This window comes from Pinus tabuliformis, chromosome 8 (genome assembly GCF_031772625.1).
Source record: "Pinus tabuliformis cultivar Carrire ecotype Pingquan chromosome 8, CPIR1, whole genome shotgun sequence".
NCBI lineage: Eukaryota > Viridiplantae > Streptophyta > Pinopsida > Pinales > Pinaceae > Pinus > Pinus tabuliformis.
Genome location: NC_142294.1, coordinates 545951601 through 545974856, shown reverse-complemented (window position 1 = coordinate 545974856; position 23256 = coordinate 545951601).

Here is a 23256-nt window from a genome sequence, read left to right as displayed (position 1 = left end):
CCATAACCCTCGTTCTATTTATGAAGGCTCAAGAAAGAGGTTTTATTTAAGTGAATCCTATGGGCCAAATACCATATTTGTAAAAGAGGTATGGTAAATTAATAAAAATATAAATAAACGAGAGGTATGGTAAACAAATAAAACATTTTTTTTTATATTTACTCCATAAGTCACCTTATATTTACGAACACTCAAAAAATGGGTTATATTTAGGTGAAACCTATGGCCAAAATACTATGGGACAAATACCATGGACTAGATTGTTATTAATACCATGCAAAAAACCATTATTAACCCTAATATTAGAATTAATAAAAATAAAAATGGCACATGGTATTGACCCATGGTATTCACCAAAATGGCACGTGGTATTGACCCATGGTATTCACCTGGAATGTAGCCTATTTAAATGGGGGAATTAAACCAACATGTAGCCTATGCTAAGATTCATTAGGACTTTACAAAGTTTTATTATTTAGTGAAATACTCGCCAAGATCTTACAACATTTTATAATTGAGTAAAATATTCTAATAAAAATAAAAATGGCACATGGTATTGACCCATGGTATTCACCAAAATGGCACATGGTATTGACCCATGGTATTCACCTGGAATGTAGCCTATTTAAATGGGGGAATTAAACCAGCATGTAGCCTATGCTAAGATTCACTAGGACTTGACAAAGTTTTATTATTTAGTGAAAGACTCGCCAAGATCTTACAAGATTTTATAATTGAGTAAAATATTCGCCATGCCTGGTGAGAGATTCGCCAAAAAGTTATATATACATATTATATTATTGATAAAATCGCCTTCCATTTTTCCTATATACCATGGAGATTCGCCCATTTATTATATTTATAAATTTAGGGGGGGTTCTTAAAATTTTCCCTGTATAGGAGCTTCCTGTAGAACACAGTTTTGGAAGAAAAAGGTACAACGGGGTGAAAGAGATGCCAAAAATGATGGAGGAAGGTTTGGAGAAGGTGAGATGGATGCTGGTGTGAATGTTAGGGTCCCCTTGGATCTTCTTCTGCTCCCTGTAGTCCTCCTGCAAACCTGCAATGCAATAAAAATTCATTTTTTTTTCGAAAACAACTAGGGCACCTCAGAGAGGTTTTCACCTTAATTGCCTGCCCTGGGCGCCTCTAAGGGATGTTTTCACCCAGGGATCTTATTCTTTTTTCCTCTTTTTTTTTTGACATCACTGGGCCGCCTCAGAAGAGGTTTTCAACCCAATGATGGGACTCAAGCGCCTCATGGAGGTTTTCACTTGAGTCCTTATTTTTATTTTTTATTTTTTATTTTCTTCAGTGAGTGGGTGAAGTGGAAGCTAAGACGTGCTCCACTACCATCACTGTTTTATTTAGATCTTCAATAAACTCTCACTTGGAGAGGGGTTTCTTGTAGACTTTCAATCGATGTCCATTGACAAGCATGGGGACGACTTCCTCATCAATGGTTCTAATCAGAACTAAACCATTGTCATTGCATTTCTCCACAATGCAGGGTCCCAACCATCTTGTCCTCAGCTTGCCTTTAAAATATTTGTATCCCTCTTGGAATTTCTTCTCCTTGATATTTCTATCATGCCATATCTTTCTCTGAAGCTGCACTACCTCTATATGGAGAAGGGCTTGCAATTTGTATTCATCCAATCCATTGAGCTGAAGTAATCTCTCCTTCTGTGCATGGCTGAGGTCTAGGTCTAGTTGAGATACCATCCTTAGGGTATTGAATTCAAACTCTATTGACATCAAAGCCTTCTTCCCATAGACCAGTTCATAGGGTGTGAACCCGGTGGTGGTCTTCCATGTTGTGTTGTAGGTCCAAGTGGCCTCAACTAATCTATCCGCCCAGTATTTTCTACTGCTACTCACTACCTTGGTTAGGATCCCTTCCAATGCTCTGTTAGTGACCTCCACTTGCCCATTGGCTTGTGGATGGTAAGGGGTGGAAGTCCTGTGCTTGATCTTATGATGTGTGAGAAAGTCTTCAATTAGGCTGGAAGTGAACTGACTACCTTGGTCTGTGACCAACTCTCTCAGATACCTGAATTTGTAGAATATGTTTTCTCTCAAAAATTTAGCTACTTTTTCCTTTGTTGTTGCTTTGATTGCTTTTGTCTCTGCCCACTTTGTCAGGTAGTCGGTGCACACAATGATGTACTGCTTCTGCTTTGAAGGGGGGTTAATAGGCCCCACAAAGTCCATGCCCCACTTCTCAAATGGCTCAAAGGTCACTTGAGGTTGCATGGTAATTTCATCCTTTGGAGTGGGTTTCCCCATCCTCTGACACCAATGACAATGGCTCGTGTATCTCCTCATGTCCTGATGAAGAGTGGGCCAGTAGTAGCTTGCTTGCAATATCTTGAAGGCGGTTCTTTTTGCTGCAAAATGACCTCCACAAGGCCCATCATGACAACTCAGGAGGATGTCAAAGACTTCCTCCTCCCTAACACATCTTCTCAATATCTGATCTGGGCCCAGTTTGAAGAGATTGCCTCCAATCCAGGTGAAAGGGGCGCTTTTCCTTACTATCCTGCTCTTCTCTTTTGAGGACAAGTGTGGCAGGAACTATGCTGAAACCAAGTAGTTTGCTATATCAGCAAACCATGGAGAGAGTACTGATATAGCAAATAGGTGTTCATCTGGCATTTGGTCATCCACCATTCCTTCTTCACTTGCAGGCAAATTTACTCTAGACAAAAAGTCAGCAACAACATTCTCTTTACCAGGCTTATCAATAATGGTCAGATCAAACTGTTGTAGTAAAAGCAACCATCTAATAATGTGAGCATTTATATCTAGTTTGTTCATTAAATATCTAATTACAGCATGATCAGTGTGCACAAAGGTTTGATAGCCTGTGATATAATGTTTGAATTTGTTTAAGGAATGCACGACAGCTAGGAGTTCCTTCTCGGTCACTGTATAGTTTAACTCTGCCTTCGACAAGTTCTTGCTTATAAAGTATATGGCATAAGGTAAATTTTCATCAACTTGTCCTAAGGCTACTCCTATCACTTTGTTCGAAGCATCTGTGTGAATGTGAAATGGCAGGGCCCAGTTTGGGCCTCTGAGAATTGGGGCAGTCACTAGCTTTCTCTTCAAGGTATCTAAGGCTTCTTGACAGTTTTCCGACCATATGAACTCAACATCTTTGCCTAGGATGCCAAACAAAGGAGAGGCTATCTTGCTGAAGTCTTTAATGAATCTCCTGTAATATCCGGCTAAGCCTAGGAAACTTCTAACATCTCTCACCTTTTGAGGAGGTGGGACCCTTTGGATGATGGCGATTTCTTTGGATCCACCTGCAGTCCTTGTTGAGATATTGCATGACCTAGCATGGTCCCTTCAGTCATCAAGAATTCACATTTTTCCAGAATGAGGGATAGGTTCATCTCAATACACTTATCTATAACTTTTCCTAGGTTAGATAAAGCTTCCTGAAAGTCAGAGCCATAAGGAGTAAAATCATCCATGTATATTTCTACTGCATCATGAACCAATTCAGAAAATATACTCTATAGCGCTCTTTGGAAAGTGGCTAGAGAGTTACACAAACCAAAAGGAAGGATCCGGTATGCAAAGGTACCCCAAGGACAAGTGAAAGTGGTCTTATCTTGGTCTTTCAGGCTGATTTGAATTTGATTGTACCTGCTAAACCCATCTAGGAAAGAGAATTTTTTTTCCCTGCCAGACCGTTAACACTTGATATGAAAGGTAAAGGAAAATGGTCCTTTTTAGTGGCTTTATTCAATTCCTGATAGTCGACAGAGATTCTCCACTTACCATTTTTATTTAGCACTAGCACCAAAGAAGAGACCCATTCACTGTCAGAGATGGGATAGATGAATCCTGCATCAAGCAATTTCTGCAGTTCTTCCTTAACAATATCTTTAAGTGCTGGATTCATCCTCCTTTGAGGCTTCCTGATTGGTTTGAAATCTTCCTTGATGTATATATGATGAGTACATACTGAAGGGTGCACTCCCTTCATCTTCTTATAACTTTAGGCGAAGGCATCTAGATGTTTTCTCAGCAGGCTGCATAGCTCCATAGGGATGGATTGATTTTCAATGTTCTTTCTGGGCCGAACTCTATATTTTTTATACAGAGAGAAGTAGGATCAGCCACATAGAGATCAGCTGAGGGGTTATTTTTGGTTTCTCTTACTATGTCTTCTAATGGTGATACACTGGGAGGTGGATTCTGAATCAAATTTTCAATCATATCATCCTCATTTTGCAGTTTTCCCCCCATTGCGATTTCTAATGCACAAAGTAGTGCAGAATAAACGTCATCCTCATCCTCCTCCTCCAACCAGAGAGGTAGATCATGTTCTAGTAGGGGTTGGGCAGGAGGATATAGGGTTAAATGCTTGTACATGTACCCATTATTTATGGTCATGTTCCCATCTCGGCAGCTGATGTAGGCATTGATTGTAGCCAACCAGGGTCTTCCTAGAATGAGAGGATACCCAGTGAGCTTTGCCTTTGGCTGGAGAACTAAGAAATCTGCAGGATACTCCCAAGAATCAATGGAGACCATCACATCTTCCACAATCCCCTCAGGGGTCATGGTGGAGTGGTCTGCTAGCTGCAACACTGTTGTGGTCTTCCTCAAGGAGTCTTGGAGATTAAGTTTGAGCATTGTGTCCTTTGTCATCACATTAATGGCAGCTCCCAGATCAATCAAGGTATGTGGGACCATTGTGCCATTGATGTGGACATCAACTACTAGGCTTCCAAGGTCCAGATATTTTGGACAGATTATCTGCCCCAACATCAGGTTAGACAGTTGTCCTATGACATTGATGGTTGGGGCATCTCTCTTGCGCCTTCATGGATGCCTAAAGCACTTCTCTTTGATCAACCTATTGTAGATATGCACATCTTTTATGGCTTGGAGAAGTGGTATCTTCACACATAAATGTTTCAATTCTCCCAGGAGTTCAGTCTCTTATGGGGTAGGCTGGATTGTCATGGATAGTCTCTTAGGAAAGGGTGGATTTGCTTTAGGTTCGCTTTCCTCTTTATCTTCCTCAACCTCCTTGGGTGGAGGCTGGATATCTGGGAGAACTTTCCCAGATCGCAAGTTGATTTCTTGAATCTCCACAACATAAGTTGGGCATGATGGTTCCCCACTATACACTTGCTGAGCATGTCTGTTGTTTGGGTTTGGATTTGGCTGGGCAAGCATTTGGGGTTGCCTTGGTGGAGCAGAAGGTAACGGTTATGGTTGGGCAGGTGGTGGAGGTAGAAGAGCGGGAAGAGAGTTGTATTGGGGCCTCCACCCCTGATGAGGTGCATTCCACTGAGGTTGTGGCTGAGCATAGGGTTGAAATGAATGAGTGGCTGGTTGGGCATGATATTGAGATGTGAAGGACCAAGGAGGTGGTGTGGACCAGGAAGGATGAGCAGGGGGGCCCCAAGAAGGTATGGAGGGGACTTGGTTGGGGTTGTAGTATGCCTGAGATGTCCCTTGCATCCCTTGCTGGTATGGTCTAGGTCCATGCAACCTCCTTTGGTTTATGTAATAGATCTGTTCAGTGACTCCTTCAACCCTTTGGTATACAACTTTAAGTCCGGGCAAGGAAGAGCACTTGTCTGTAGAATGATTTTCTTCACAGACTAAACAAACCTCTATAGAGTTCAATAGGCATTTGTTCCCAGGATGCCTCTTGGTGCATCAAGGGCAAAAAATGGCCAAAGCCCTCTCTACTTCCTCTAGTTTTCTTTCGATATGTAAGGTATCCATTTGCATGGCAAGAGTCTGCAACATCTCACTCTTGAAGTCTTCCAGCATGCTTCCAATTTCCCCTTTAATGGATGAATTGGAAGAAGAGGTACTGGCTATGGGTTGACTCCCCCTACCTTTATTTCTGGCTGCTCTAGAATGGTTTCTAAAAACAGTCTTTATGTCCTCATAGGATAGTTGGTAGATGTCTCCCTCAGCCAGTAGATGGAGGGTGTCTAGAAGGTCTTCCTAAATTCCCCTGAGTAGGACCAACTTCAGAGACTCAGGGTCAAGTGTACACCCGACCCTTTTGTAATTGAGCTAGAACCTCTCTTCATAGTCTTCCAGGGACTCATCACTTCCCATGGTCATTTGGAAGATTTCTTCTTTAGTATATTTTGACCTACAATAGTCTCGATACTTATTGTTAAAGGCCTGCTGCATCTGAGCCCAAGTTGTGATGCTATTGCCAGGTAATCCCATGAACCAGCGCAGTGCTGCATCCTTGAGAGTAGAAGGGAATAGTTTCAAATTTTGCTCGTCTTCTGCATAGTCATAAGTTTGACAGATGACAAAAAACTCAAGCAAGAAGGTGTCAAGATCTTTTGTAGTCAGACCATGGAAGTGAGGTAGGGTTGAAGGGCTTATATTCTTAATTTTGGTGTCCCCATTCGTCTCCCGAATGGGAAAGGTACCCTATATTCTCTCTCCATTCCCCCTAGCATTTATGCTTTCAGCCATTGGCTCCAGAGGAATGGTTTCTTCTTCTTCCCCTATAGGTTCTTCAAATATGTCTGGTTGTTCACCTAAGGGTTCTTCTTGATTGCAGCCACCAAAGAAGAGAGAAGGTTGGCTGTGTAAAGCAGTGGGGGTGTTGGGAAAAAATTTTCCTGAGTTATCTCTATTCCTACGAGGCATGAAAGGAAATCTTTTTGGTTGATTTTTTGTTTCTTTTTCCCCACACTGATAGTACCTGCAAAAACTGAAATTGTGATTGAATAAAACAAATTGCAACTAGCTGAAATGAACTCGCTGAATGGAAATTTGCAGAATTGAGAAGGAAAGCAAGGAAATTCAGAATTGAATGAAAGGAAATGACTAGTCTACTTTTTCCGAAATTGCTGGGTGTGGAGCTTGATTATCTTCTGTATTCAAAGGTATCACCGCATTGGACCCCAGTTCAAAATGGGGCAGCAACGCGGCCTGTAAAATATTCCCTGTAGGGGGGGTCTGGGGGGCGGCTACGACCTTTGGGGAGCCCCCCCTGGCGGAGGGTTTCGGGGGTAGCACCCCTGAAGCTAAAAACATATGTAAAATTGCCTTGTAAAGGTATAGTAATTTCTAGTCAATCTGGGTCGTTCATTAGGCGGATGATCTGATGGTAGAACTTATGTTTAGTTTAGGGTTTTTTCCCTAGAAGGCAACCCCTCTTTTTGTATGAGGGCATTGTATTGAGGCTGTGTAATAGATGTGTATTCTCTGAGCGAGAAACAGAGAGGTGAGACTGTGAGAGAAAATAGAGGATATTACAGTGGATCTGTTGTAGGTTGTGTCTCTTCATTTTACTGGATAATAGAAAGGAAGGACTGGCTGTCCAGGGAGGACGTAGGCCAAACTGGGTGAACTACGTATATCTGTGTCTCTCTGGTTTATGCATTTTCTGTGTTTATATTTATGCAATATTCTATGTGTTCCATTGCTCCATAATATATAATTTTCTAACAACTGGTATTAGAGCCGAAGGTCTATTTGGCTGAAAAATTCACAGGAGAGGAGGGTTTCTAGTTCGAGTGGGAGCAATGGCGGAAGATGTTAAGTTTAGGGTCGAGAAATTTAACGGCCAAAACTTCTCGTTGTGGAAGATGCAGATGGAAGATTATCTGTATCAGAAAGATCTGTACCTTCCATTGGGCGGAAAAAAAAAAGATGCCGACGGGTATGACAGATGAAGATTGGAACCTTCTCGATAGAAAGGCACTCGGAACAGTACGGTTGTGCCTCACAGCGTCGGTCGCCTTCAAGATTTTGAAGGAAACAATGATAAAGGGTTTGATTAAGGTGTTGGCAAAACTATATGAAAAAACCTCGGCCTCAAACAAGGTATTTCTTATGAAACAATTATTTAATATGAAGATGTTGGAAGGTGGATCTTTTGCAGACCATTTAAATGATTTTAATACTGTTACAAGTCAGTTAAGTTCTATAGGGGTAAACTTTGATGATGAAGTTAGAGCTCTGTTATTCTTGTGCTCATTGCCAGAAAGTTGGAATGGTTTAGTAATGGCCATTAGTAACTCTGTGTCTGGATCTAGTACTTTAAAGTTTGATGATGTTGTCGGTGCTATCCTTAGTGAGAAAATGCGACGAAAAAGCTCCGGTGAGACATCGGGTAATGTTTTGTGTGTAGAGTCTAGGGGAAGAAAAATGGAAAGAGGAAAGAGCTTAGGATATCATAGTAAATCAAGGAAAGGTAAATCCAAGTCTATATCGGGGATAGTGTGCTAGAAATGCGGAAAGAAAGGACACCTAAAGAAAGACTGTAGAAGGACACCTAAAGAAAGACTGTAGATCTCGGAAGGGAAAAGAAGGAGATGCACAACAAGAAAACAATCATGAAGAAAATGTGACAGGTGAGGTGTTACAAGATGCTTTGATTCTTTCTTTCGAAAATATTACTGATTCCTGGGTGGTAGATTCAAGGGCCTCATTCCATGCCACACCTGATAAGAAATACTTTCATGACTATGTTCAAGGAGATTTTGGACAAGTCCGTTTGGGTGATGATAAACCCTGTAAAATTGTTGGAATGGGTAAGGTTCTTGTAAAATAGCAGAATGGAAACCAATGGCTACTAAAGGAGGTAAGGCATGTTCCAGATCTAAAGAAAAATCTGATGTCAACAGGGCAGCTAGGCAGTGAAGGTTGTGTGACAACTTTCACAGATAAAGCTTGGAAGGTCACCAAAGGAGCCCTGGTAATAACAAAAGGCGAAAAGGTTGGTACATTGTATTTATGCAATGATATTTCTAACTCTGTTAATGCTTTAGCTTCCAAAGGAGCAGATGCAGCATTATGGCATCATAGGCTTAGACACATGAGTGAGAAGGGGATGAAGATCCTTCACTCAAGGAATTTGTTGCCGAGTTTGAAGAATGTTGATTTGGACTTCTGTGAGAATTGCATTTATGGAAAACAAAAGAGAGTCAGATTTCTCAGAGTTGGGAAAGAAAAGAAGAGTGAAAAATTAGAGCTTGTGCATACAGATGTATGGGGACCTGCTCAAGTATCATCTCTTGGTGCTCTCGTTTTTATATTACTTTTATTGGTGATGCAACTAGAAAAACTTGGATTTATTGTATTAAGAATAAATTTGATGTATTTGATACTTTCAATAAATGGAAAGCTTTGATTGAGATTGAGACAGGAAAGAAATTGAAGTGTCTTAGATCAGACAATGGAGGGGAATATTGCAGTAAAGAGTTTTATAGGTACTATTCAGAGCGTGGAATTCGCAGAGAGAAGACAGTTCCAAGAACACCACAAGAAAATGGCATGTCATAAAGGATGAACAGAACAATCACGGAGCATGCAAGGTGCATGAGATTGCATGCAGGATTGCCTTTACAATTTTTGGCAGATGCTGTAGATACTACTGTTTATCTAATAAACAAAGGACCTTCAAGTTCCCTGGATGGTGGTGTTCAAGAGGAAGCATGGACAGGAAAAAAGGTAAACTAATCCTTTTTAAAGCCTTTTGGTTGTGAGGCCATTGTCCATATTAATAAAGAAAATAGAACAAAGCTTGAGGCAAAGTCAAAGAAATGTACCTTTATTGGATATGGTGCTAATGATTTTGGTTATCACTTATATTATTACGAAAATCACAAAATAATTAGGAACAGAGATGTAATATTCAATGAAAAGGTCTTATACAAGAATCAGTTGCAGGAAATGAAACAAGAAAAAGAAAACAAGGAATACATAGTTCTTGATGATATCACTGAAAAATTAAAGGTGCTTGAAAATAATAATAATCAACAACCACCACAACAGCAACAGGCACCCCAAACACCTGTAAGTGGTGTTAGAAGATCTACCAGGATAAGTATACCCCATGAACGATACTCTCCTTCATTTTATTATTTATTGTTCACTAATTCTAGTGAACCCAAATGTTATGAAGAAGCAATGCAGGTTGAAAGCAGGAAGAAGTGGGAGCTAGCAATGAATGAAGAGATGGACTCCTTAATGCATAACCAGACTTGGGACTAGTCAGGTTGCTTGCAGGAAAAACTATATTGAAGAATAAATGGGTTTACAGGCTGAAGGAAGAAGATGGAGGAAAACAAAGGTATAAAGCTAGACTTGTGGTGAAGGGGTTTGCATAGAAGAAAGGTATTGATTTTGATGAAATATTTTCTCCTACTGTTAAAATGACTTCAATCAGAACTATTTTAATTCTAGTAGCAGTTGAAGATTTTCATCTTGAGCAGTTAGATGTAAAGATAGCCTTTCTCCATGGGGATTTGGAGGAAGAGATATATATGCAGCAACCACAAAGATATGAGGTGAAAGGGAAGGAGAAACTAGTGTGCAAGTTGAAGAAGAGCTTGTATTGCTTAAAATAGGCTCCAAGGCAGTGGTATCTAAAATTTGACAAGTTTATGTCTGAACAAGGTTATACTAGATGTCACTCTGATCATTGTGTTTATCCGAAAAAACAAAATGATGGCAGCCATATTATATTGTTATTGTATGTAGATGACATTCTTGTTGCAGGGTCTAACATGCAGGAAATAAATGTGCTCAAAATAAAATTGCAAATTCATTTGCAATGAAGGATTTGGGAGATACAAAACAAATCCTTGGTATGAGAATAACTAGAGATAGGAAAAATCGAAAATTAACATTGTCTCAGAATGAGTACATACAAAACGTGTTTAAAAGATTTAATATGCACAATGCAAAACCAGTTAGTACACCTTTTGCTAGCCATTTCAAACTTAGTAAGGAAATGTACCCAAAGACCTAAGAAGACATGGATTATATGTCTAAAGTTCCATACACATCAATAGTTGGAAGCTTAATATATGCAATGGTCTGCACAAGGCTTGATATTTCGCATGCAATGGGAGTTGTAAGTAGGTACATGAACAATCCAGGAAAGGAACATTAGATGGCAGTGAAATGGATTCTTAGATATTTGAAAGGTACCACAAATCAAGCATTATGCTTTGGTGGTTCAAACATTTCTCTACAGGGATATGTTGATGCAGATATGGCAGGTGACAAAGATAACAGGAGGAGCACTACAAGATATGTATTTACTGTAGGTGGAACAGTTGTCAGCTGGGTTTCAAAAATCCAAAGTGTTGTTGCACTTTCAACAACAGAAGCAAAGTATGTTGTTGCTACAAAGGCTAGTAAAGAAATGATTTGGTTACAAAGGTTTATGGGTGAATTGGGTAAGGAGCATGATATGGGCACGTTATACAGCGATAGCCAAAGTGCCATTCATCTTGCAAAGAACTCAACATTTCATTCAAGGACTAAACACATACAGCTCAAGTACCATTTCATACGATCAGTGTTGGAAGATGGAGAGTTGAAGTTGGAAAAGATACACACTAGCTAGAATCCTGCAAATATGCTAACAAAAGTTGTAACTAGGGAGAAACTGAGAATCTGCTCAGTTTCAATTGGTCTTCAAGTATGATGAAGAAGATGAGAAACAACCAGGTCCAAAGAGGAGTCATTGTCAAGCAAATGAAGCAGCGGTGGAGTTGCTATAATCAGTCTCCAAGTGGGAGATTGTGGGGTGTGGACCCTGATTATCTTCTATATTCAAAGGTATCGCTTCATTGGACCCCAATTTGAAATGGGGCGGAAACGCCGCCCATAAAAAATTCGCTACAGGGGGGGTCCAGGGGGGGCGGGTGCAACCTTTGGGGAGCCCCCCCTTGGCGGGGGGTTTCGGGGGCAGCGCCCTCGAAGCTGAAAACAGATGTAAAATTGCCTTGTAAAAGTATAGTAATTTCTAGTCAATCTGGGCCATTCATTAGGTGGATGATCTGACAGTAGAACTTATGTTTAGTTTAGGGTTTTTTGCCCTAGAAGGCAACCCCTCTTTTTGTATGAGGGCATTATATTGAGGCTGTGTAATAGATGTGTATTCTCTGAGCGAGAAACAAAGAGGTGAGACTGTAAGAGAAAACAGAGGATATTAAAGCAATCTGCTGTAGGTTGTGTCTCTTCATTTTACTGGATAATAGAAAGGAAGGACTGGTTTTTCGGGGTGGACGTAGCCCAAACTAGGTGAACCACATATATCTGTGTCTCTCTGGTTTATGCGTTTTCTGTGTTTATATTTATGCAATATTCTATGTGTTCCATTGCTCTGTAATATATAATTTTCTAACAGAAATGAACTATTAGCATAATGTTGCAATAGGAAATAGAGGAAAGCAATAATCATAGAATACTTTGACGCTTCCCCGACAATGGCGCCAAAAAGTGGTGAGCGCCAGTATTGCAGCAAGAATGCTGCAATTCCTGGGCTGCCAACTTTACTTTTATCAACCCTGTAGTTCGTAAAAAACTTGGAAGCGTCGGTGTTGTATGCACAAGTACTAGTTCTCATTGTAGGTTGTCACTTGGTCAGCCGGCACGAGATCACTAGGAGCTCAAGCCAACTTCTGTAGATTTCAGAAGGAGCTCTATGTGTGATGAAAGAAAGAAAGATTACTCTACATAAGCTATTCTAATTGCAGAAAGGAAAAAAGACTGGAATGTAAAGCAAGAACTAATAAACCCTAATTAAAAAGCTAATTCTACTTTTGCCAAAAACACTATGAAAACCATATAAGAAATGCCATTACCTACTCAAGAAAGCAACAACATCTAACCATGCTATTTCTGGAAGTAAATAAGAAAAAAACATATTTTTGGATTTTTATGTGTTTTTATGTAAATTTAATCATGCATCTAATTTATTGTGTGTGAGTGTGGCAACAAACAGGTGGCATTGGAGGGTGGTTTTGGAGCTTGGGAGGATGTAGGATGGTGTGGATGGGTCTTAGGAGGTCTTAGGTGGCCTTCTGGATGCTTTTCCCACACTCGGCCTTCAAAAGGAAGCCTACAGGAAAAACTACAGGAGGAAAACAGGGAAACTACAGGAGGCCTACAGGAGGAGGCCGAGAGCAATTTCCGGTATTTTGAGGGTGTGAGAGTGGGTGGAAAAGGTGGCTGAAGGTTGGGGTGAGGTGTTAGGGTGCCTAAGGTCTACCATGAATCACCAGGAGAGAGAAAAATGATTGGGTTTGCTCAAGGAGAGAGGAAGAAGTTCTATGAAAAATGAAGGAAACTAAGGCAGAATGGAGGTGAGGTTTGGGAGACCTATAGGGCATGGATCAGATGGGGGATGTGATTACTGACAAGCTGGCCTACTACTGGAAGAGATCTGCTACATAGAAACTGACAGTCAGCCAAGAAGATCAAGCAAGCAATGAAATGAGTGCATCTAGAAAAACAGAGTTTTTCATTAAAATGATCTAAACTATGATCTATGAAAGGAAATGCTGAGAAATGCTGTAGGAAAGGAAAGAATGAAAGAGGAATATTTCAAATTAGGAAGTGAACGTGATAAAGGAGATTTGTATCAAAGCAAAACTTGGCTATTAACCTACTGAAGAGCTGCAAACACTAGAAGTCCTATGAATGAGGAAAATCTGTGTTTTTGGGGCAGCAAGAGAGTCTTTGCCTCAAATCATGGTCCCTAACGGAGGAAGAGAGGCCAAGGCACTATTGCTAGCCTTTTGAATCTTTTTTGATTGTTGCTTAACCTGCTAAAGAAAGCACAAATGAAAGCAAACTACTAAAGCATCAAAAGAAACCTATTCTTAACCATAAAGAAATACATCTAACAGCAAATTAATCTATAAACTAAAGTAAAGCATACAAATACAAGTAAAGAGAAGCTTGGCTGCTTGGATTGGGCCCTAACCCAAGAGCTTCAGCCCTCTGAGGTAACTCAGTGCTAGCTCAAAAAGGATTCCATCTTCATTATCAAAAAAATAGCAAGATTACATAAAACTGTCACAAAATAGTAAGCTCGAAATTTGAGCAGAGTTTACATAAGAAAAAATCATGACCCTAGTGAGGCCCTAGGCCTCTCTACTTATACATCTGAAGCTACCAACAGCTTCCTTAAAATCAGGGAGGCTTGGCTCCCAAAACTCGAGATAACTATCAGTCATCCTCCACTTTCTCGGCTACCTTCTAGTGCATGATTCGGCTGCTTGTACTCTGAGCTGAATGAAGGGGAATTTGAAGTGAGGAGTAATAAATGAGGGGGATTCCCTCCTATAAGTCCTCTCCTCTATCTACTTCGAGTTATTTCTACCATTTGACCACTGGATCCTCGACTTTAACCTCAAAATCCATCAATAATTCTGCATTAAATACATGTTAGACCACATGGCATCATAACTAACTCAACTCACTCTATAAGCATAAATATAATAAGAAAATAATATAATAACCTAAGATAATGGTTGATTTGACTAGGTTAGGAGGTAAAATGAGCCCATATAATTACCCATTTATGAGGCTCATCAGCTCCCTCGAAGTTGTAAGTTGTATCTCTGAATTTCATGCAATTAGCCTAACTGAACGACACATAGCACGAGAAAACCACTTTTCTCATGCGCTCTCGGGCAGATAACGGTCATGCAAGAATCTTTGTGAGATTGCGCTATAGTCGTCGAATCATGTTAGACAGATCGACAACCGGGATTAGAGTGCATAAACTAGGTGGAAGACTTCACGCGTGATGGCCGTTGGGTAAACTAATGAATCAGACGGTGATTGGTCAGGTTTGTTGTGGATTGGACGGTGAGGAAATGATGCATGAGGAACGTGATGAAGGAGGTTTCAAATGAAAACGAAAGAAAAACCAGTGAGGATGAGGGTGGACCGAGAGTGAGGGAAAACAATGATAATGAAATGAAACAAGTAACTACATCAAACAACAAACTCCAAAGCTCATGTGAGAACCAAAAACCTGTGTTTTTGGGGTTACTGAAGGGTCTCTTCCTCAAGTCATGGTCCCAGAGGAGGAGGTGAGGCTGAGGCACCTATGGACAACCTTATGGTGATATTTTTCTCCTAGCTAACCTGTGAACTGAAAGAAGGCACAAATAGAAGTAAACTAAAGCACAACCGATCTACTCTACATTATTGTGAGTAGAATGCGGCTACTTAAGCAAATAAATATAAAACCATGAATCATCTATGCTATACTGCTATAATTGAAATGTAGTTACTTAAGCAAATGAACAAAACCAGAAAGCTACTTAAGCAAATGAACAGAACCATAAATCTATGCTAGCATACATGTACAACAAAGAGGAGCTTTGGTTGCTCCGATTGGGCCCTAACCCAAGAGCTCCATTCCTCTGAGTTAACTCAGTGCTGGCTCTAAAGAAAACTCATCTTTATTATAAAAACCATGGTTTACATAACAAACTGTCACAAGTCTTGCAGCTCAGAAATAAAGTAGAGTTTTACAATAAGAATTTGAATCCTACTGAGGTCCTAAGCCTCTCTACTTATACATCTGAAGTCTCCAACGACTTCCTTCCCATTAGGGAGGCTTGGCTCCCCACTCAAGATAAATTGGTTTCTGTCACTTTCACTTGCTCGACTGTCTTTTAGTCCTCATGATTTGGTTGTTTGCACTCCGAGCTGATGGAGGAATATTTGAATGGAGGGGTAGTAAATGAGGAGGATTTACCTCCTATAATTCCTCTCCCTTGTCCCATTCGAGTTTTGACCAAGGTCTTTGCCACAGTTCCTTGCTTTTATCCTTTATTCTTGCATTACATGCACATTAGACCACAAAGCAAAATATCCAATTCTAACTCATCTCATAAACAAAATATAATCAAAAGTATGCAATAAGTTGTTAGAATAGTTGGTTTGACTATGCTAGGAGGTGAATTAAGGCCAATTAAGGCCCATATAATTACCCAATGATGAGTCTCATCAATGTGCTGAGAAGAAATTAATTTACATAGATGGGGAAGAGGAGAAAGAAAAGGAACAAGAAACGTCAAAAGAAGAGGATATACACTAGGAACCAATCCCAGAGAAAGAAGAAATGAATATGACCATATCTTGTAATGCATTGAGAGGAATTACCACTCCTCAAACTCTCAAGATAGAAGGGCATATCAAGAATAAAAAGGTAATAGTTTTGATTGATCCATAATTTTATTCATTGTAAGATAGCCAAGGAATTGAATTGCTTCCTATATCCAGCACCAGAGTGTCAAGTAATGGTTTCAAATGGAGGAACCATAAATTTCTTTGGAAAGTGTCGTAATATCAAGCTATCCAAGGGAGAATATGTCTTGAATATTCCAATGCTTTCCATTCCAATGGGTGGTGCAGATGTTGTACTAGGAGTACAATGGCTACAATCTTTGAGTACGATAGCTTTTAATTTTCAAGAACTTTTCTTGAATTTTTTTGGGAAGGAAAGGAAGTTGAATTAAGGGGTATCGAAGGGGAACCAAGAAATATAATCATCTCTAACAGCATGATAAAGCTTCTAAATAAAGAGCAACGGGGCGTAATTGCACAAGTATGTTCACTAGAGGTTCCCACATCGAAATCATCTATTTCTCCATATCTCCAAAACGTTTTGGACAATCATTACAAGGTATTTGAGACTCCCAAAGGACTCGCACCTATTCATGATCACGATCATTCTATTCATTTGATTATATGAAGTGTTCCCCCAAACATCAGGCCTTACAAATATCCATATGCCCAAAAGAGTGAAATTGAACATATGGTTGCAGAAATGCTAGAGGTTGGTATAATTCAACCTAGTCAAAGTTCTTTCTTTGCTCCAGTGGTATTGGTACACAAGAAGGATGGATCATGGCACATGTGTCCAGATTATATGGAGCTCAACAAGCTTACTATTAAAGATAAATTTCCCATTCCTGTCATTGATGAATTATTGGATGAATTACATGGAGCAATTTACTTCACCAAGTTGGATCTTCATTCAGGATATCATCAAATCAGAATGAAGATTGAAGACATTCCAAAAAAAACATTTAGAACTCATGAGGGTCATTATGAATTTTTGGTCATGCCTTTTGGCCTTACCAATGCACCTTCTACATTTCAATATTTGATGAATTCCATTTTCAAACCCTTCCTTAGAAAATTTTTGTTATTATTTTTTGATGATATACTAATCTACAACAAGTCTTGGAAGGATCATGTTCAACATGTTGACAAGGTGCTCAAACTATTGGAGAAGAAACAATTATATTTAAAAAGATCCAAATGTTTCTTTGGAGTACAAGAGGTGGAATATTTGGGTACTCAGTTAGCTCATAGCTCATCTTATCATCCTCAATCTCATGGGAAAACTGAGATAGTGAACAAATATTTGGAAGGATATATTTTTTGTTTTGTATCTGATAAACAGACACAATGGGTCAAGTGGTTGCCTCTGGCTGAATGGTGGCATAACACTTCCTTCCATACTGCAGCAAAAATGAGCCCATTTATGGCACTTTATGGATATCATCCACCGTCCATCACATCATATTTAAAAAAAATTATTAGGTTCAAGCAGTGGAAGATCACATCGAGCATCAACAACAAGTTCTCAAACTCTTAAAGGATAACCTCACTTTGGCACATAATAGAATGAAACAACATGCATATCAACATCGTAGCGAAAGAATTTTTGATGTAGGTGACTGGGTATTTCTACGACTACATCCATGCAAAAAAATGTCCCTAAAGCAAGCTAAGAAGGACAATAAATTATCACCAAAGTACTATGGTCCGTACAAGGTGTTACAAAAGATTGGTACTATATCATACAAATTGGAGCTTCCGGCATCTTCACAAGTGCACCTAGTTTTCCATGTTTCATGCTTAAAGAAGGTGATAGGTGAGAAGATCCTAGTTCAAAAAATATTATTAGAACTTGACGAGGAAGGAAAAATCATATTGGAACTGGAAGCAGTCACAAAAACAAGAAATCGATAGCTACGGAATCGATCAATTTTAGAGTATCTCATCAAGTGGAAGAACTTGACCGCTGAAGATTCGACATGGGAGTATGAAAATTTTATGCAAAAGCATCCATAACTACTCAAGCGTTGAGGACAACACTTTTTGAAGGAGAGGAGAATGTTAGGTCCTTGTACTACTAGTGTAACCACTTATTTTTATTAGTGCAACCCCCTTATTGTATTATTGTGCCCATATAGTCCCCATGTTGTTATTATTATGCCCCATAGAAATCCACTGTTGTTATTGTTGTGCCCCTACAATATTATTGTTATGTAGCCTCTGATTGTATTGGGAGCCCTTAGAATCCTATATATAGAAAGGAGGTCTTGTCATTCGTATCATCCAATAATTGTTCAATTGTGTAATGTAAAGGAGGTTTCCCCCTCGAAGAGGCTGATTTTTAAGTCGTTGATCTATTTTTTCTATTTTTTTTGTGAGATGGTTTCATAACAAAATTTCTATTATTTTATTTTAACTATAAAGAATTAATATGTGTGTCAAATATTTATACATTTAAAAAAATATGGAACAAGATTCTTAACGATGTAGATTTACCTCCACTTTATCATGCAATTGTAAGCATTATTACAATAACATGGCCTATCAATACCACATGCCCATAAAACCATAACTCACTTCATATGACACTTGTCCATTGCAAGAAAGATACTTAAAGATAATCAATGATATAAATTCTTACTATATTAAGAGAAAGAATTTACATACATATCCTTCTATACCTCCCCCATACTCCCATTACAAAGCTAGATACTTCATTTATAATAAAAACCATGGCGGTAAATAAGATCAACTCCTCTGATCTCATGGATCAAAGGGAAGAGAAGTTACATTGTTTACTTAGAAATTATGAATCATAAATATACTTGAAAGCAATATTGATCATAAATACATTTGAATGCAAGATTGGTTATGGTTGTTTGATCTCAATCTCTGTGAATAGCGAGATTGTTGCATCAGAATGGTTGAGTTGTGCCTTCGTAAATGGAACCAAATGATTCATATTAGTTGACAATGAACATTAATCAGATCCTCTATCTACTTTCTACAAGATTTGGTGTATCTAAACTTGTGGAAACTAAATTACATAAATAAACAATTTTGTTGATGATTAGATCATGTTGGATAACAAAAAGTTTTAAATATATCTTATTTGATCTTAAAAATAAAAAATTTCAATCTTCTAATGAGGTTTCCAACATTGTGTATAAGGAGGGATTTGTTGCATATAAGCATTTATGGTGACCTGTAAAGGGAAAAAAAATAAAATTAGGATTAACAAAGAATGGTATATGTAACATACTATTGTCAACTTCAATGATCCTATGATTGGTAACCAATCATGATGAATGATTCTGTTGTGGAAAGTTTTGATACATTTTTTAGTAAATTTTTTGTTGATATTTTCCCTTTTTTAACTTTGAAAAACAATCTAAACAAGTGTATTATACAAAAATTCTTACACCAAATAAAACTTTGATCGATGCCAAAATTATTAAAATTTTATCATTATGAAGTATGGTCTTTGTACTTTGATGGGTCAAGATCAAAGAAAGGTGTTGGTGTTGGTTGCTTACTACACAATCTAAAGGGAAATAAATTGTCCATTGCTTGTAAGTTCGAATTTAATTGTACTAATAACATTGTTTAATATGAAGCTCTTATCTAAGGGCTTAGAAAAGCTATTGATATAAATGTTAAAAATTTGAGTGTTTTTGGTGATTTGAGATCATTATTAAGAAGGTATATATTTCTCTTACTTTATTTCTGCCCATTTGAAAAGTTACCAGACAGAGAAATGGAATTTTCTTTCAAAATTTTCATCTTTCAATATTTCTTACATTCCTAAATCTAGCAATCAAGAGGCGAACTTATTAGCAAATTTAGCTTCTAGATTGATTCTTGCGGAAGGCTTTCAACTTGATTTTTTTTCTGTTGATTTGATTTATGGACTATCCAAAAAATGATAAAAATTAACTAAATATATATTTATTAAATTATTATTATTATTAATTTTAAAAAGAGTTCACATATGAGATAAATATATACACATTTTTAAAAGCATGTAACAATACTCTTAACCATGGAGATTAAGTTAAGCCCTATATAAGCCCCATGTTAACACAAGAACCCCTTATTAAGCCTTAGATATTGACTAATTGAATTTCAATTGTTCTATTTATTTGTACGCTAGAACCCCTCATGGTCCCATTTTATTATAATTGTATTCCACTGTCTCATATATATATATATATATATATATATATATAGATATATATATATATATATATATATATATATATATATAGATATATCTATATATATATATACACTAAGGTGACCTAGTCTTACGATCATCAAATATTGTCTCGTTTATTGTATTTATTGCAAAAGAGGGTTTCCCCTTGAAGTGGACCATAATTATTGGTTTCTTATCATTTTTAAGATGCAATGAACATAACATTTGGTTTCAAAGCTCTTGCTCTTAGGATTTTGCTACTTGAAACATGTCATTGGGGTATTTTCACTGTAGCCCTTTCTATGGGAGGTTTCAAATAGTGAAACTTGGAAAGGATTGAGAAGACATCCCAAGCTATCTTTGGTTCAATATTCAGATATTCATTTTCTATATTTTCTAATATATGGTCAAAGAGAGTTAGGGATTTTGAATGCTCCTAAATTCTATCTCAAGCAGGTCAATTCATTTTCGACATATATATGTGTGTGGGGGGTGGCGGGGGATTGTGGGGGTTGGGGGTATTAGGAAAATTAAAAGATTGTAAAATGATAGAAAACCAACACTAGCCTAGTTGATGGGGGATATGGTTTTAGAAAAGTAGAGAAATGATAGTGAAAGGAACAAATCAATTTGGTATTGTTTTCCAATGCACTACCCTTGAAAACTATCAGAAAATCAATTGTTTTCCAATATGCTACCCCTGAAAACTATCAAAAAATCAATTCGATTCCTTTCGTTTCATGTAGATCTAATTTTTATCTTGAAATCTTCGTCTTTTCTTAAATAGGGCAAAATTTTCATAGATTATCATGCTTGGTACGTAACATAATTTATCAACATAATGTTTAAGTTATTTTATTTCATATAATTAGGTCATAAGCATAGAAAATTTTAGGGGCGAATGTTCGCCCTTTGGCGAAATTAAGGGGTTTTAATTATTTAGTGGGCGAATATTTTGTATCATAGTACATTTTTACAAATCACCTCAAATAGCCCACCTTATTTTAAGGGAGAGGGTAAAAAAGGTAAATTTAGCCCTTGAAATTAGGAGTTACAACCTTCCATTCGCCCATTTTCAAGAATAGGTTTTATTTAAGTGAATCCATTCGCCCATTTTCAAGAATAGGTTTTATTTAAGTGAATCCTATGGGCCAAATGCTCAAATACCATATTTATAAAAGAGGTATGGTAAATTAATAAAAGTATAAATAAATGAGAGGTATGGTAAATAAATAAAAATATAAATAAACTAGACGCATGGTAAATAAATAAAACCTCTTTTTATATTTAGTCCATAACCCTCATTCTATTTATGAAGGCTCAAGAAAGAGGTTTTATTTAAGTGAATTCTGTGGGCCACATACCATATTTGTAAAAGAGGTATGGTAAATTAATAAAAATATAAATAAACGAGAGGTATGGTAAACAAATAAAACATTTTTTTATATTTACTCCATAAGTCACCTAAAAATGTGTTATATTTAGGTGAAACCTATGGGCAAAATACTATGGGACAAATACCATGGACTAGATTGTTATTAATACCATGAAAAAAAACATTTTTAACCCTAATATTAGTATTAATAAAAATAAAAATGGCACATGGTATTGACCCATGGTATTCACCAAAATGGCACATGGTATTGACCCATGGTATTCACCTGGAATGTAGCCTATTTAAATGGGGGAATTAAACCAGCATAGATCCATCTTTACTCTGGATCTACTAACCCCCAAAAGGTATTAAATATCGTGATATGCAAGCTAGCATAGAGTGAAAAAATATTTGATCCGATCAAGAGTAAAAATGGATGTTGTAATTTAATGTATGTTAAACATTTTAGTTTGGTTAAAATAAAAAATAAAATAAAAATCAACTATTAATTTTATTCATTTTTATAAATTACTAATAGTAATTTTTAAGCTCGAGGTTTATGATAACCCATGGTATTGACCCATGGTACCATGGTATTCATGTGAGCATAGACTATTTAAAGGGGAAATTCTATCATCTTAGATCCATCTTGATTTTGGGTCTACCAAGTGCTCAGAGGGATAAATAGATTTCATCCCCCTAAGAGTGGTAGATGTGTAGTTAAGATGGATATATGTTGGTTTTTATGATAATGAAGATATTAAAGAGACTTAGGAAATTATATTGTAAAAACATATTAAGGTGAATGGTTAAAGCATAGACATTGGACAAGTATATTTGTATACTTCTGTTTTAAACTGAAACAAATCCAGGGCTAAAAGGAATGGATTGATTGCACTAGTCATCCTTCTATAACTTTCCAACATATGCTGGAGTAAACAGATTGTAATTTGGGTAATTTTTCTAATTGCAAACAAGAACATACTTGTGTATTGGCAGGGTGGTTAGGAGGTCCCTAGAAGTGATGAATTTGAATTTTTCTTGGTTTTATATATAGTATTAGGTTTTTTCTCATTCTTTCTGTGAATGGCACGGGTGAATTTTATCCTACACCCACTAGGTTATCGATATGTAATTTCGGTAATTTTGATTTCAAAAGATATTTTAAATAAATGCAATGATTTCATTTGTGTATTCAATAAACACAATATTTTATAATTGAGTAAAATATTTGCCATGCCTGGTGAGAGATTCACCAAAAAATTATATATACATATCATATTATTGATAAAATTGCCTTCCATTTTTCCTATATACCATGGAGATTCGCCCATTTATTATACATGTAAATTTAGGGGGGGTTCTTAAAATTTTCCCTAGTCATAAGGTGTTTTCCTCTTAAATGATCTCTCTTCTTTCTATATTTTCTCTCACTATGCTCTCTTGGATTATTTGTTAGAAAATTACAATTTTTCTACCATTAATCTGAAATGCACAGACATGTGCCTATTGGGACTCGCTCTTAAGCACCTGCTATGATCTCTCGTCCAAAAATTCTATCAAAGTGTCAATTGTCATTTTCCATTTTTCTGGCAGTGAGAGCACGCCACTTCTAGCAAAGAATTACCTAGTTCCACTTGATGGGCACTTTATGTTTAGCCTTTGTGCCGACGTTGTAAAGCTTACCTATTGTCAAGAATATTCGGTAACATGGGTGTTTGGTGTGGAGTCCAATTATCATCTTTATTCATAGGTATCGCCGCGTTGGAACCCA